Below are 15,077 nucleotides of genomic sequence, written 5' to 3'. Positions count from 1 at the left end.
ATTAAGCTCGAGAATCAAGGTACCACTGTATAAGAAACCACATTTGAGACAAGAATGTGAGTCAAGGTCCTTCTCCCGCCTCTGTCTGACCGTTGGTAGTCCAACAGCTCTCTTGCTTAGCCCCTTCTAACTCAGGACCCACTGCTCAGATCCTAGAATCATAGAATCATAGAGTTGGAAGAGACCACAAGGGCCATCGAGTCCAACCCCCTGCCAAGCAGGAAACACCATCAGAGCACTCCTGACATATGGTTGTCAAGCCTCTGCTTAAAGACCTCCAAAGAAGGAGACTCCACCACACTCCTTGGCAGCAAATTCCACTGTCAAACAGCTCTTACTGTCAGGAAGTTCTTCCTAATGTTTAGGTGGAATCTTCTTTCTTGTAGTTTGGATCCATTGCTCTGTGTCCGCTTCTCTGGAGCAGCAGAAAACAACCTTTCTCCCTCCTCTATGTGACATCCTTTTATATATTTCAACATGGCTATCATATCACCCCTTAACCTCCTCTTCTCCAGGCTTAACATGCCCAGCTCCCTTAGCCGTTCCTCATAAGGCATCGTTTCCAGGCCTTTGACCATTTTGGTTGCCCTCCTCTGGACACGTTCCAGTTTGTCAGTGTCCTTCTTGAACTGTGATGCCCAGTGTATAAGAAACCACATTTGAGACAAGAATGTGAGTCAAGGTCCTTCTCCCACCTCTGTCTGACCGTTGATAGTCCAACAGCTCTCTTGCTTAGCCCCTTCTAACTCAGGACCCACTGCTCAGATCCTGTTGGACACTTCTCCATTTCCTGCTGCTTGTGTCCTCCTGAACTTCTCAGAGTTGTCAGCTGGACAACAACACACCTTCTTGATAGTTACAAACCACTCCTTAGATCGGTCTCCTCAAACCTGGTACCCTCCAGATGTTTTGGGACCACAACTCACTGACCAGTGGCCATGCTGACTGATGGGAGTTACCATCTATAACATCTGGAAAGCACAGGTTAGGGAAGGCTGTCCTAGATGCTTCCCCTAAAGCATTCTGCAGAACATGCTGGTCCCTTGTCTGATGTGTTCTTTTCCTGTCATATGGACTAATTCCTCCGGCTATTGCTGTATTCCAGGGAAACTGATTTGCACAAGCATAAATTAATTTCCTTGCAAGCAGTAGAGCAGTAGAGCTCTTAGTATTTAAATATACCTTCTTGAAGAAACCAGAGGCCAATTGGTGCCAAAGGGGGACAGAACCTTTTTTATGTACGCCACAACAGCAGCAAGAATACTCATCACAAAGTATTGGAAGACAGAAGAATTACCGACCCTGGAAGAATGGCAGATGAAGCTGATGGACTACATGGAATTGGCGGAAATGACTGGCAGAATCCGAGACCAGGGAGAAGAGTCGATGGAAGAAGATTGGAAAAAAATTAAAGTATATCTACAGAAACACTGCAAAATTAATGAATGTTAGAAGAATGCTAGAATGAAGCTATATGGTTTTAGCAGAAATGTTATAAAGAATTAAGTAAAAACTGATTGTTAATGGGCTAAAGTGGAAAATTTAAAGTTAGATTGAGTTAAGATAAATTATAGAACAAAAACTGGGAAAGAGGGAAAGGATTTGCTGAATTAGCATTTGAACTAGAATACAAAAAAGGGAGGTGTGAGGAAGTCGAGGAAACAAGTAAATGAAAGATAATGACATGGAATTTGGATGTGTTTTTTCTTATTATGCTATTTGGATGTATTGTTCTTTTTTCTTTTCTTTTTTTTTCTTTTTTTTGATGTATTGTTTGTTAAATTTCTCTTTTTTTTTTTGTTTTTCTTATACACTTTTTTCTGTAACCATAAAAATCTTAATAAATATCTTCCAAAAAAAAAATAATAGAATCCAAATTGTGCCGACCTCTGTGAAGGCACAAATGAGTGGTAAACATATCAGTAGACCCTGCATTTACAAAAGGGAATTTTTATTTATATCTAGTGACATCTGATATACTGGAAGACCTCATGCCAGGAAAAAGCAACGGCTTGGCAAGGATCTTGATAGACAACCAATGCCTCCAATTAGTAATTATCACGCATATATTTCGTACAATCACATGGGGTTATTAGCATGTTATCTCCATGGCTCTACAATCTGGAGGAATGTCATCATGTCACATTATCCTACCCTAATGATCACCAATTGGTTCATTTTTCAGAATTAAGCTTGCAATCAGCCGATGGGTCGTTTAAGACTTTTGAGTGGCTTTAATTGACTGCCAAAGGCATAGATATTTAAATTATGATTGATGATGAGTCTTTCAGGCTTCGACAGCCAATATCTGATGCACTGCCATTTTCCAGTTACCCTCTCAACAACAACCCACTTTGTCACAGGGCTCTGAGATCAGCCCAATTCTGAGAGATGCTGACAAGGTACCAGGACTCTCCTAAGGAGACATTGTCCCTGAACCAAGACTGGGGCTCATGATTGCACATCGCTCCCAGTGGCAGGGAAGAATCTAAACGCGTTCACCTAAACTCGAAGCACATGCATTCTTTGAAAGATGAAAGGTGCCCATGTACAGTGCTACCTTGGTTCTCAAACTTAATCCGTTCTGGAAGTCTGTTCCAAAACCAAAGCGTTCTTAAACCAAGGCTCACTTTCCCATAGAAGGTAATGCAAAATCGATTAATCCGTTCCAGACTTTTAAAAACAACCCTAAAACAGCAATTTAACATGAATTTTACTATCTAACGAGACCATTGATCCATAAAATGAAAGCAATAATTAATGTAAAGGTAAAGGGACCCCTGACCATTAGGTCCAGTCGTGGAAGACTCTGGGGTTGCAGCGCTCATCTCACTTTATTGGCCAAGGGAGCCGGCATACAGCTTCCGGGTCATGTGGCCAGCATGACTAAGCCACTTATGGCAAACCAGAGCAGCGCACAGAAACGCCGTTTACCTTCCCGCCGGAGCGGTACCTATTTATCTACTTGCACTTTGACATGCTTTCAAACTGCTAGGTTGGCAGGAGCAGGGACCGAGCAACGGGAGCTCACCCCATCACAGGGATTCGAACCGCTGACCTTTTGATCAGCAAGCCCTAGGCTCTGTGGTTTAACCCACAGCGCCACACGCGTCCCATAAACACCATATACCTACCTTGGAGTAATTATTATTGAACTCAGTGGAAATTACTTTTGAGTAGAGATGAATCATTCTCTCGGGATTATTACACTCTGCCTTCTTTTAAAAACCCACACAGAGTTCTCCCTATGATCCCTGGAGGAGGAAAATCAATAGCCGAATATCACTGCCGCGGTCTTAGGTGGGTGATGGATTGGGAAGTTCTGCCCGTAATGAAGCAGTAAAGTCAAGCAGAATGGAAAATATTTCATTAGGCGACACATAAATTCAGGCTTTATGATGATGTGTGTAAGAGATTTGGGAGTACCGTGGCTCCTTTCTGTCATTGCAAACTTGGGAAGCTCTCAAACTGGGCCTCCGAAACTTCGAGATGAGACCGAGTTGATAAAGTAGCAAATCTAGCAGGTAATGCTGCTCAAAATGAGGAGATTAGAATAAGGCACTTGCTTGCACGAGAGTTGAGATCGATAAAAAATATGTGGAGCTGAATCCCAAATGGGTTTCTGCAAAGGGAAACTCGAAATAGATCCATGATTATTACAGAGCTGGCTAAACCAGTGAGATAGAATCAAATTAGGGAGGTAGTCGCAGCCTCCAGTCTGCTTCAAGAGCTGACCGCCTGTCTATCGTGCAATGTGGCCAATCAAGTACAGTGATACCTCGGGTTACAGATGCTTCAGGTTACAGACTCCGCTAACCAAGAAGTAGTCCCTCAGGTTAAGAACTTTGCTTCAGGGTAAGAACAGAAATCGCATGGCGGCAGCAGCGGGAGGCCCCTTTAGCTAAAGTGGTGCTTCAGGTTAAGAACAGTTTCAGGTTAAGAACGGACCTCCAGAACGAATTACGTTCTTAACGCGAGGTACCACTATAACCAAAAAGTAAATGGCAAATAATGACTCCTCTTTGAAATTGATAAAATAACATTTTACCAGAACCTGACTGAAGACCCCAGTAATACTTTCATAGCACATGGAAAGGTGTGCCAAATGTACATCCACACTGTGCAAAATGTACATCCACATTGTGCATTATATGCTAATGGGGGTGAGGGCAGCCAATGGGTCTCAAACTTTCTGTGAGTCAGGGCAGACTGTGTGGATGAGACCAATAGTGGGTCCAACAGTCAAGAAGGTGGTTTCTGAATGTGCTCTAGAGAGTAGTGTGGGGCATTTGGGGTTCGTCCACTTGGGAAGGTAGCCCATCTAGGAGAAGGAAAACTCTGTTCCTAAGCTTCAGCCACCTTACATGATAACTTCAGGAGAAGAAAAAGGCTAAGGCGTAAGCCCTACATCAGTCCAGAGTAGAGTTGCTGGGGTTGGATAGAACCTTGTAAAAAAAATGTAAAGGACCCCTAGACAGTTAAGTCCAGTCAATGGTGATTATGGGGTTGCGGTGCTCATCTTGCTTTCAGGCCGAGGGAGCCGGCCTTTGTCCACAGACAGATTTCCGGGTCATGTAAACCGCTTCTGGTACAATGGGACACTGTGATGGAAACCAGAGCGCACAAAAACACCGTTTACCTTCCTGCCACAGCGGTACCTATTTATCTACTTGCACTGGCGTGCTTTTGAACTGCTAGGTTGGCAGGAGCTGGGACAAAGAAATGGGACAAATTCAAAGCCCAAGAGGCTCAGTGTGGAGAGTCAGCGTGGTGTAGTGGTTAAGAGCGGTAGAACCACTCTGGGTGAACCAGGTTCACTTTTCTGCTCTTCCACATGCAGCTGCTGGGTGACCTTGGACTAGTCACACTTCTCTGAAGTCTCTCACTCATCTCACAGAGCGTTTGTTGTGGGGGAGGAAGGGAAAGGAGATTGTTAGCCGCTTTGAGACTCCTTAGGGTAGTGATAAAGTGGGATATCAAATCCAAACTCTTCTTCTTCTTCTTCAGTGGTTTAGACCACAGCGCCACCTGCATCCCTGTATGTCTCCTTCCAGCAACTTCTGCAACCAAGCTGGGGCCAAACGTTTTGCTCTGCTGTCTTTTGGAACACATCAGCGAGACCGAGAGCAGAGTCTTGTCATCTGGGCAGTCCAGGACCTCCACGCACACACCCCAGTCTTGTTCCCGGCCAGAGAGGTCACTTCGGTGCTGCTAACACAACAGTTTGACTTCACCCTGGGAGGTGCATCCCATTGTCTCTCCGATTTGGCAGAGGCCAAATATCAAAATGTTGTGGGTGATGGCAGTGGCGTAGCGTGGGGGGTGCAGGGGGGCCGGGCGCACCGGGCGCAACATCTGGGGGGGGCGCGTGCTCACACTCACAGCTCTCTACCTGGCTCACTCACTCCCTCTCACTGCAGTGCTGGCTGTGCGAATCCGATCCGAGCCGCCGGGTCGCCGCCCACTGTGGAGGGGAGGGTGCCAGGCGTGCGGTGCGGTGCAGAGAGAAAGCGAGGGACTATCTGGGGGAGGGACAGTGCAGCGGGGGGGCGCAAATTACTTGCCTTGCCCCGGGTTAGGGGGCGCAAATTACTTGCCTTGCCCCGGGTGCTGACAACCCACGCTACGCCACTGGGTGATGGTGCAGTTTGGTGAAAAGAAATGTAGGTGCTTAACCCACATGCCCCTTCTCTCCCCTCTTCCAGATGCTTGACTCCCAACACAAAGCCAGGGAGTTTACTTGGGAGCCAGGAAAGACACAATTCCCCCCACTCTGTGTTTCTTCTTTTCGAAACCACAACACACATACATTTTACTTTTACATTTTTACCCTGGATTTCGGGTTCCATCTCTCTACTTAACATCTAATTTGACCCTCAATAAAGGTTCTCTCATCAGTACAGTCTCCATTCCCCCTAATTCATGGAGATAAGGTAGTGTGACTTGTGTAATAAACTTGTCCATTAAACATTTCTGCCAGGAAGCATTCTGAGGAGATTCCAAATTAGATTGGGGGGGGGTGGCAGCCACTGCTGGTGATAGATAACTTGGCATATACCGTCCTCTGGTGGCTACTTGGTTATAGCTTTTCTCATATGACTTGAGAGGGACACTCTCTCATACTCAACGGACAGAGGATCACTATCGGAGTAATCCATTATATGTTGTTGAAGGCTCTTCTCTAACAGATTTATGCTGTATTTATTTAATGCAGCCTCCTGCTGTTGTTGAACGGAATAATGTTTAATAGAATGTTTAGTCTTGCAATGAATCTGGTTGCATTTCTAAAAGAGCTCCAACACAAACACTATTATTATTATATTATTATTATTATTATTAACTTGTAAACCGCCCTATAGCCACAGGTCTCAGGGCAGTTACAACATAAAATCACAGTATGAAAATACAAAATACGTAACAAAAAGAAAGAGAAAAACAACCCAATAAATCCCCTCCCCAACACTTTTTACAAGGACATTGGATGTCAATCAGTCAAAGGCTTGGTTAAAGAGGAATGTTTTTGCCTGGCACCTAAAGGTGTATAATGAAGGCACCAGGCGTACCTCCCTGGGGAAAGCATTCCACAAACAAGGAGCCACTGCAGAAAAGGCCCATTCTCCGCTCGTGGAGGAGGCACACAAAGAAGGACCTCAGAAGATGATCTCAGCATCCAGATAGGTTCATACAGAAAGAGGCAGTCCTTGAGGCATTCCGAAACCTGTTTGCCATTATCTTGGGTGAAAACCTAGATGAACAAACTGTTCCACCATCATCTAGATCAGGCAGAAACTTCCTGGCTCCTGCTGGGCTCTAGCCTCCTGGACGTCCAGACATATTCTAGGCTCTACCTTCAAGTACTGGTTTGTTTGGGTTTTTTATTCCAAGGGAAATGGACGAAGTGCACATGCGCATTCAACTGCCGAACAGTGTTGATCCGCGTCATCTAGTAGATTGCAGCTGCAGAGATAAGAAGAGTCATTTCTTTGTATGGAGAGCACACTTCCTGGTTTGCCATTTTCAATGGAGTCCAGCAACAGAAGTGCACAGCTGTATTGAGGCAGCACCGCAGGTTGAAATTTTGCACCCATCAGAATTTTTCACCCGGAGCAACTGCCCCTGTGCTACGCCACTGTCTCCTTCCCATCACAGTGAGGAGGAAGAGAAGAGAGTGCTGTGTTGCTGTTGTTTTGCCAATATCTATGTACTGGGGGGGAGGGGCTTATCCACACTTCCCTTTGCCCTGCCACTGTCCCCCAGGGAAACCCTATCTCTAGCGCTGAACTGGAACAAACTGCAATTGGGTTTTCTGCAGGTTGCTGTTTGTTCTGATTTAGTAGTGGAAAGCAGTGGGGTAAAGGCAAAACCGCTCAGACCCATGCCCACAAAGCATGAAACAGAAGCGTGGACAAGGAGAAAGAGAGAGAGAGAGAGAGAGAGAGAGAGAGAGAGAGAGAGAGAGATCTGCTTATTTGTTTAGTAAGCATGTGTGTTGTGCAGTGGCGTAGCGTGGGTTGTCAGCACCCGGGGCAAGGCAAGTAATTTGCGCCCCCTAACCCATGGATTTGCGCCCCCTAACCCTAACCCCCAGGTGTTGCGCCCGGTGCTGCCGCCCCCCCCTGCACCCCCCATGTTACGCCACTGGTGTTGTGTATGTGTGTTACTGTGTTGTCAGGGGCAAGACTGAGGAGGAATGATGGGAGCACACACACCCCTTTTCCTGAACCTTCCCCAAGGGCAGGAGGACAGTATTGACTTAGAACAGTGGTTTGCAGAGGGGCATAGTCCAGAGAGGAAAAGCTGGGAAATACTGGGTGAGGAACAGCTAGAAGAGGAAACACCAGGAGAGAGACAGCTGGCAGATTCAGTGTGCTTGTACAGCGTTCCTGACCCCCCTTCACCTAAGACTAGACGGGCTTTGAGAGTGACAGAACAGAAAGCACAGTGGCAACAAACTCAGATTACCCAACGCAGAAGTGACATAGATTAATGGGGACGGAGGGGGTGAGCCTTTAGTGGGAGCAACACTATTTCTAGAGAGATATGCATTCCTTTGTCTCTCGCTGTGATTATTAGAGAACTTATCTGGTAAGAATGCTCCTTTCATTTGATCTGCTTATTTACTGCCACCAGGGGAGGGATCTGATTCGCCGAAGCCTGACATGCGTGCATAGTGCGAGAGCACAAATGTGAAAGACAGAAGGGGCTGTGTACACACACCATACATTTATGGCATATACAGTATATATATATAAATAGATTTCTCCCTGAGAAATAAAGTCTGCATTCAAATCTGAAGTCCATTCATGTCTCCATCAAATATACAAATTCACAAGGTCCACAAAACATAAGACAAAAAGTAGTCAAACCAACCAAAACTTCTTTTATGAAGTCCTTCATAATCATTCTTCGCTGTATGCATAATAAAACCATACTGCTCTACCATAAAGGAGTCCTTTTGTTTTATACCTTGTGCCATTCTAAGTTTATTGTGCATTTCTCAGCAAGTGCCAATTTCCAGACCTTATTACACCGATTCATCAGGGAGGCTCCTTCCATATATTTCCAATACCTAGTTACCATAAGTCTTGCTACAAATAATACAGCACACATCTACATTTCCCCTACCCAAAGACACACACACACAAAATAGATTGAACGAAGCCTGTCCTGGGCATTTAACTGCCCTTCTTCCAGTAAATTCATTAAGCACTTCATCACAAAATTTGGCCAGCTTCATACAAGTCCACCTCATGAGTCTAATGTCACACAGCTTCTCCCACACTTTCTGTGCCCAATTCACAGGGCTAGTTTTGACCTATAAAGTCCTACGTGGCTCAGAACCACAATACCTCAAGGATCATCTCTTTCCATATGAACCTATCCAGACCTGCAATCATCATCTGAGGCCCTTCTTCATGTACCTCCTCTGCAAGACTTCCTGAGGGTGGCAACATGAGAGCAGGACTTTTCTGTGGTGGCTCCTCATTTGTGGAATGCTCTCCTTGCAGAGACTTGCCTAGTACCCTCATTACATATGTGTTTGTGGAATGTTAAAGGCCATTAAAATGTGTTTGTGGAATGCTAAAGGCCATAGAATGTTAACTCACCCAACTCACCCAATGGAGAAACCTCTTCTTCAGGCATCTAAGGTTTGAAAAATGTTTATTGAATAAATGGGAAATAACTGTGTACAGCTGAAAACGCTGGCAGCATTAAGATAAATTCAACAGTGTGAATAAGTTATGAGGGATGGTACTTTAGTTGGAACCCACGAAGGTCTTTGAAGGCAAAAAGACCCACTCTGAATGGGCCCAGAAACTAAGCTGAACTCTCTGGGCCTATAACACTGAGTAAACTGGCAAAAATGTATAAAACTAAATCAAATATGTCCTGGAAATGTAAAGAGAAAGAAGCTTGTTTTTTATCATATGTGGTGGTCTTGTAGTAAGGTTAAGGGTTACTGGGAAATGATATACAATGAAATGAAAAGGATGTTTAAAATAAGGTTTGGGGGGGAAACCAGAAACCTTTCTCTTGGGAATTATAGGGATAGAACAACCTAAATTGTATAGAAATATATTCATGTGTGAAACTACAGCAGCAAGAATGTTACTTGCCCCAAAATGGAAAGAAGTCGCCCCAGCAAAGGAAGAATGGATACAAAAACTTATAGAATATGCAGAAATGGCAAAACTTACCGGAAGAATAAGAAATCAAGATAACAATTTTTTTACAAAAGAAGGGAAATGGTTTATTGAATATTTACAGATAAATTGTAAACAGGTAAAAAACATTGGCAGGATTGTTGTACTAACATGCAGCTACATAGGAGTATATATTTAAAGAAGTTAAATAAATGAGTAAGTTAAGTTAATTTGGATATGCAGAAGATATTAAAAATAAATTTAAGGAACCGCACAAAGAGGGGGAAGGAAGTCAGGTTTTGAAATGTCAAAATGATTGTAAAATCAGTGAAATGTATATATCTAAAAAGTATAAATATTTTTAAATATATATATAAAAAGGGAACTCTCTGTGCCTGAGTGCTGTGCTCAAGCACTTTCCTGTAAGTTTATTTTGTGCATGCATTGATTTCACTGGTTGTCTCCATACTTGAAGGTAAAGGGACCCCTGACCATTAGGTCCAGTCGTGGCCGACTCTGGGGTTGCGGCGCTCATCTCGCTTTATTGGCCGAGGGAGCCGGCGTACAGCTTCTGGGTCATGTGGCCAGCATGACTAAGCCGCTTCTGGCGAACCAGAGCAGTGCACGGAAACGCCGTTTACCTTCCCACCGGAGTGGTACCTATTTATCTACTTGCACTTTGATGTGCTTTCGAACTGCTAGGTTGGCAGGAGCTGGGACCGAGCAACGGGAGCTCACCCTGTCGCGGGGATTCAAACCACCGACCTTCTGATCGGCAAGACTTAGGCTCTGTGGGTTAACCCACAGCGCCACCCGCGTCCCTTGTCTCCATACTTAGCCAGCACTAATTTCGGTGGCTCTATCCTGAGCATGCCACAACTGGATGCAACCCTGTAAGTATATTTTGCAACCGTATTTTGTAGGCTTACATTCATATAATTCCTTTCAGCCGACAGGCCCCTTGCCTAAGGAAACCGACAACAAATAAATACAAAGAGATGAAATATAAGCACCAGACAATAAAACAATTTTATCAGACCGTTACAAAACCAATCCATATAAACAGGCATGCATGAAGCTAGGAAGGCAGGATTAATATTGCCCAGTAGATGGTGCTCATTCCACAGGCAAGTGCCTGTAACTTTCCTCATTCTAGTCTGCACAGTGACCTCTTGTGTGTCCTTATTTGCCCTGGGGTCGAGTGAGGGCAAAGCGCTTTTCAGAACGGAACAATACCCCCACATCTTCTCCCAAGGCAATCAACGCAGTGAGTGTTGCATAAACTGAGCTCCACACTTTACAAAAAACTGCATCAATTCAAATCACAAACTACGGTGTGGAGGAATGCAACAACCAATTAGGTTTTCAGTAATGTGGAAGTGAAGACCATTACAGCTTTCACAAGGTGCAAAATTTTCTATGCAAGGCACCAGTCAAAAGCAATGTTATTTTTCTATCATGATTTTCTATACCTCTCGAGCCTGTCGACTCTCTCCTGAACTGCTTTGATGGCACAGGCAGAAGTAGTGTCTGAAACAGAAAGATAAGGGAAATTAATAACCACCTTGGGGGGCTTGCAACCTCCTTCCTAGGAAGCAGCTCCTTCCAGCCCCCTTAGACTGAGTAACTCCCTAGGGAAATAGCTGTTCATTCCTGTTAGAAGTTTTTCAGTTCTGCTCAGTTACTTGATATCGTGATGTGCATCCCACTTGTCTGAGCAGTGAGTTTAGTGGTTCTCTTTGGAAGCTTAAGGCATTTTGTAATATGTCATGTTTATTTATAAATATACAGATGCAATATAGGTGGAGGCACAACCTACAAAAACTCCAACAAAGCATATATACTGATCTCACAGAAGAAATCCATAGCAAGATGCTTCTACCAAGATAGTCCACTCATGAGGCAAGGTGAAGCAACTGCCTCAGGTGGCAGAATCCACAAGGGTTATGTGTCTATCTAGTTCTATTCTAGCCCCCAGTTCATAACTGCCGTGTCTGTAGGGTTTTTTCCCACACAGAGAACTAGATTACATCCTCTTCGGCTGGGTATCATCTGGTCCGTTTTTCAGAACATCCCAAAGTGATCCTTTATGAAGAAATCCTGGCCAGGGTGAAGGCGGCCGTCCTATTATATACCTGCTGGGATTGACAAGGCATCTGACCCTCACCTGAATCTCATAACTCTCCTGACAGATGATTTGGTCTGCAGCCACAGTGTGGAAATAAAGGATGAGATAGCCCACCAGATACCAGGCACTCTACTATTCAAATTAGGCCCCAGTGTTTTTGTTACAATCCCCTTCTCAATTAAGTAATCAATTTTAATCTAGAATTTAAATTCTCAAAACTTTCTTATTTGTTAATTCAAGCAAGTAAACTACAGCTCTCACTTCATTACAAACAGTATTTCTACCTGCAACACACATGAGCAAACCCGCTCCTTTTCCTTTCACAGATATTTTGTTGACATTTGCAACTGTAGCTGCCTCTGATTAGTTATCATTTAACTCTTTGGGGAAATAATTAGCATCACACTTCATGTTCATGGAAGTTGCTGAACCAATTAACCAACTAGAAGGATTACTGTTAATAGCACCAGTTTTCCTATAACTTGAAGTTGCTGGATAGTTTTGATGAACTGCAAAAGCATTTTTAGTTTGCTTTCTGTTGCCACCCTGGAAATTTTCCTTAGTGGTGCCACTTTGTTTTGTACGATTCCTTGCAAATGAAGGAAAATATCTTTTCTCCTTGTATATGTCGATAATATGTTTTTGGTTCCTGAGAACAAACAAGAGTGTACAGAAACAAAATTGGGTGCAGGCCTGGCCAGGACATAGGCGTGATGCACAGGTGACAAAGGTGACCTGTGTGCTTGCTTGCTTGCTTGCTTGCTTAACAGCTGTTGGGAACTTCAAGGTCCCTGCTCTCCCTTCTTATGGTCTTTATATTGGACCTGGAGACTCCACTAGAGAGCATTCCATGTCAAGAAGGAGGGCAAGTGGGCACCCCATCAAATGACAGGGCAGGAGCTGCATGGAGCAGGACCTTTTCACTGGTGGTGCCCATTGTATGGCTCGCTCTTCCCAGACCTGCTCTCTTTTGGCCTGTATTTTGGAGCTTTATAATCTAGAAAGACTTTGGAATAACAGGTTGACAAGTCTTATCAGTCACTGACATATGAGCGGATTTTATTTGCTGCTATTCTGGGCTTCTGGTGCACCAGGGTTTACACCAGTGTAATAGAGTTGGCCAGGATGAAAGAAGGGATACAATTTACTAACTTTCTCCATTATCTACACAGCAGGGTGTGCTCAGTCAACAGTGCAAAGGCTGAGCTGAAGCGTTCCCTGCTGGTTACCTGCTTTCTGCAATAGGGGTCGCTGTTTGGTAGTACCCAACTGGTTAGCTTTCAGATTCTAGAGCTCCCTATTGCTGGCTCTTAGGTAATTCACAAAATACCATTCATAAAACACAGTGTTTATTCATAAAGCAGTAACATAAATCTCCATTGCTACATATTGGGTGTATATTTCAGCAGTTGAACGTACAAGTTTATGGCCATGCTGTAGTGTAGTGCTTATGCGACTGTGAATAAAAGGTGGCTGGGCTCATCGTCCCGGGGTTTGGTGGGGAAGGCGACAAAACTGATTTCCATTAAGTGCCCCCCCCCCCTTTATTTCTATCTGAATAGTGACACCAGGGACCTAGAAGGTGCAGAGCTTGTCAGTCCAACCCTTGCACAGTCTCATCAGAGATGGAGAGGGGAGACTGCAGCACTGGGGAGCGGGCGGGCTGGTGAGGCCCCCTAGATTTAGAGGCCCTAGGCTTCAGCCTACTTAGCCTATACATAAATCCGGCACTGGCCCTCTTAGTCCCTGTTTTTTAGGAGGCAATGAAGGGCATGATTGGGCTAAAATTAGGTGTCAGGGATAGATATTCATAGAATCATAGAATCATAGAGTTGGAAGAGACCACAAGGGCCATCGAGTCCAACCCCCTGCCAAGCAGGAAACACCACCAGAGCACTCCTGACATATGGTTGTCAAGCCTCTGCTTAAAGACCTCCAAAGAAGGAGACTCCACCACATTCCTTGGCAGCAAATTCCACTGTCGAACAGCTCTTACTGTCAGGAAGTTCTTCCTAATGTTTAGGTGGAATCTTCTTTCTTGTAGTTTGGATCCATTGCTCCGTGTCCGCTTCTCTGGAGCAGCAGAAAACAACCTTTCTCCCTCCTCTATGTGACATCCTTTTATATATTTGAACATGGCTATCATATCACCCCTTAACCTCCTCTTCTCCAGGCTAAACATGCCCAGCTCCCTTAGCCGTTCCTCATAAGGCATCGTTTCCAGGCCTTGGACCATTTTGGTTGCCCTCCTCTGGACACGTTCCAGTTTGTCAGTGTCCTTCTTGAACTATGGTGCCCAGAACTGGACACAGTACTCCAGGTGAGGTCTGTAGGTGTCAATATGAGGATCTACTCCCCCCCCCCCACCAATAATTCTGCCAATAAACCATCCCAGCCTCTGTGTTCATTATCTGAGGTCCTTCTTCATGTGCCTCCTCCACAGGAGGTCTGGAGGGTGACAAGACGAGAACGGGCCTTCTCTTTAGTGGCTTGTGCAATGCTTTCCCCAGGGAGATTCACCTGGCTACGTCATTTTATATTTTTAGGTACCAGTCAAAAACGTTCCTCTTCAACCAGGCCTTTGCTTTCAGGGTGGTTCACAAAAAAAAATTACAGAATAAAAACAAGTAAATGATTAAAAACAAACTAGTGGAACAATAAACTTCCCCTTTCCACAGCCACATTTAAAAGGCTGGGGGGGTGTATTGTTTCACTGGCTTGTTTTTAATTATTTACTTGTTCTTAAACCTGTACAGTGGTACCTCCGTTTTCTTTCTTTTTTTTTTTTTCTTTTTTTTGTTAGATCGTTTATTAATTTTCCATTAAAATACATCCCATTAACATATCAAATCATAATCCAATAAAAATAATAAAATAAAAATTTGAATTATCTTCTGAATTGTAATTATTAATTTTATGGCTTCCCATAGTCTGAACCTTGAGGCATGTCCAAATCTCAGTCCTGCCTCTCAGTTGTACCTCGGTTTTCGAACACCTCTGTAGTCGAACGTTTCAGAACTCGAACACTGAAAACCCGGAAGTAAGTGCTTCTGTTTTCAAACACGCCTCAGAAGTGGAACAGGAAACGTGGCTTCCATTTTGGGTTTTCTGTATGGAGGCTTCTGCTTTCAGTTTTTGAAAGTGTTTTGGAACTCAAACAGATTTCCAGAACGGATTACATTTAAAAACTGAGGTACCACTGTATTTTATTTTGTGAACCACCTTGATATCTTATCAAGAAGGACTTTATGTAAATCTAATAAAGAAATAAATAATTCAAGTACTGCTGCTGGTGCCACAGCCAC

The sequence above is a fragment of the Podarcis tiliguerta genome (assembly GCF_965153285.1).
Source record: "Podarcis tiliguerta genome assembly, chromosome: 17".
Lineage (NCBI taxonomy): Eukaryota > Metazoa > Chordata > Lepidosauria > Squamata > Lacertidae > Podarcis > Podarcis tiliguerta.
The sequence above is the reverse complement of the archived record's forward strand: the minus strand, read 5'-3'. Positions refer to the sequence as shown.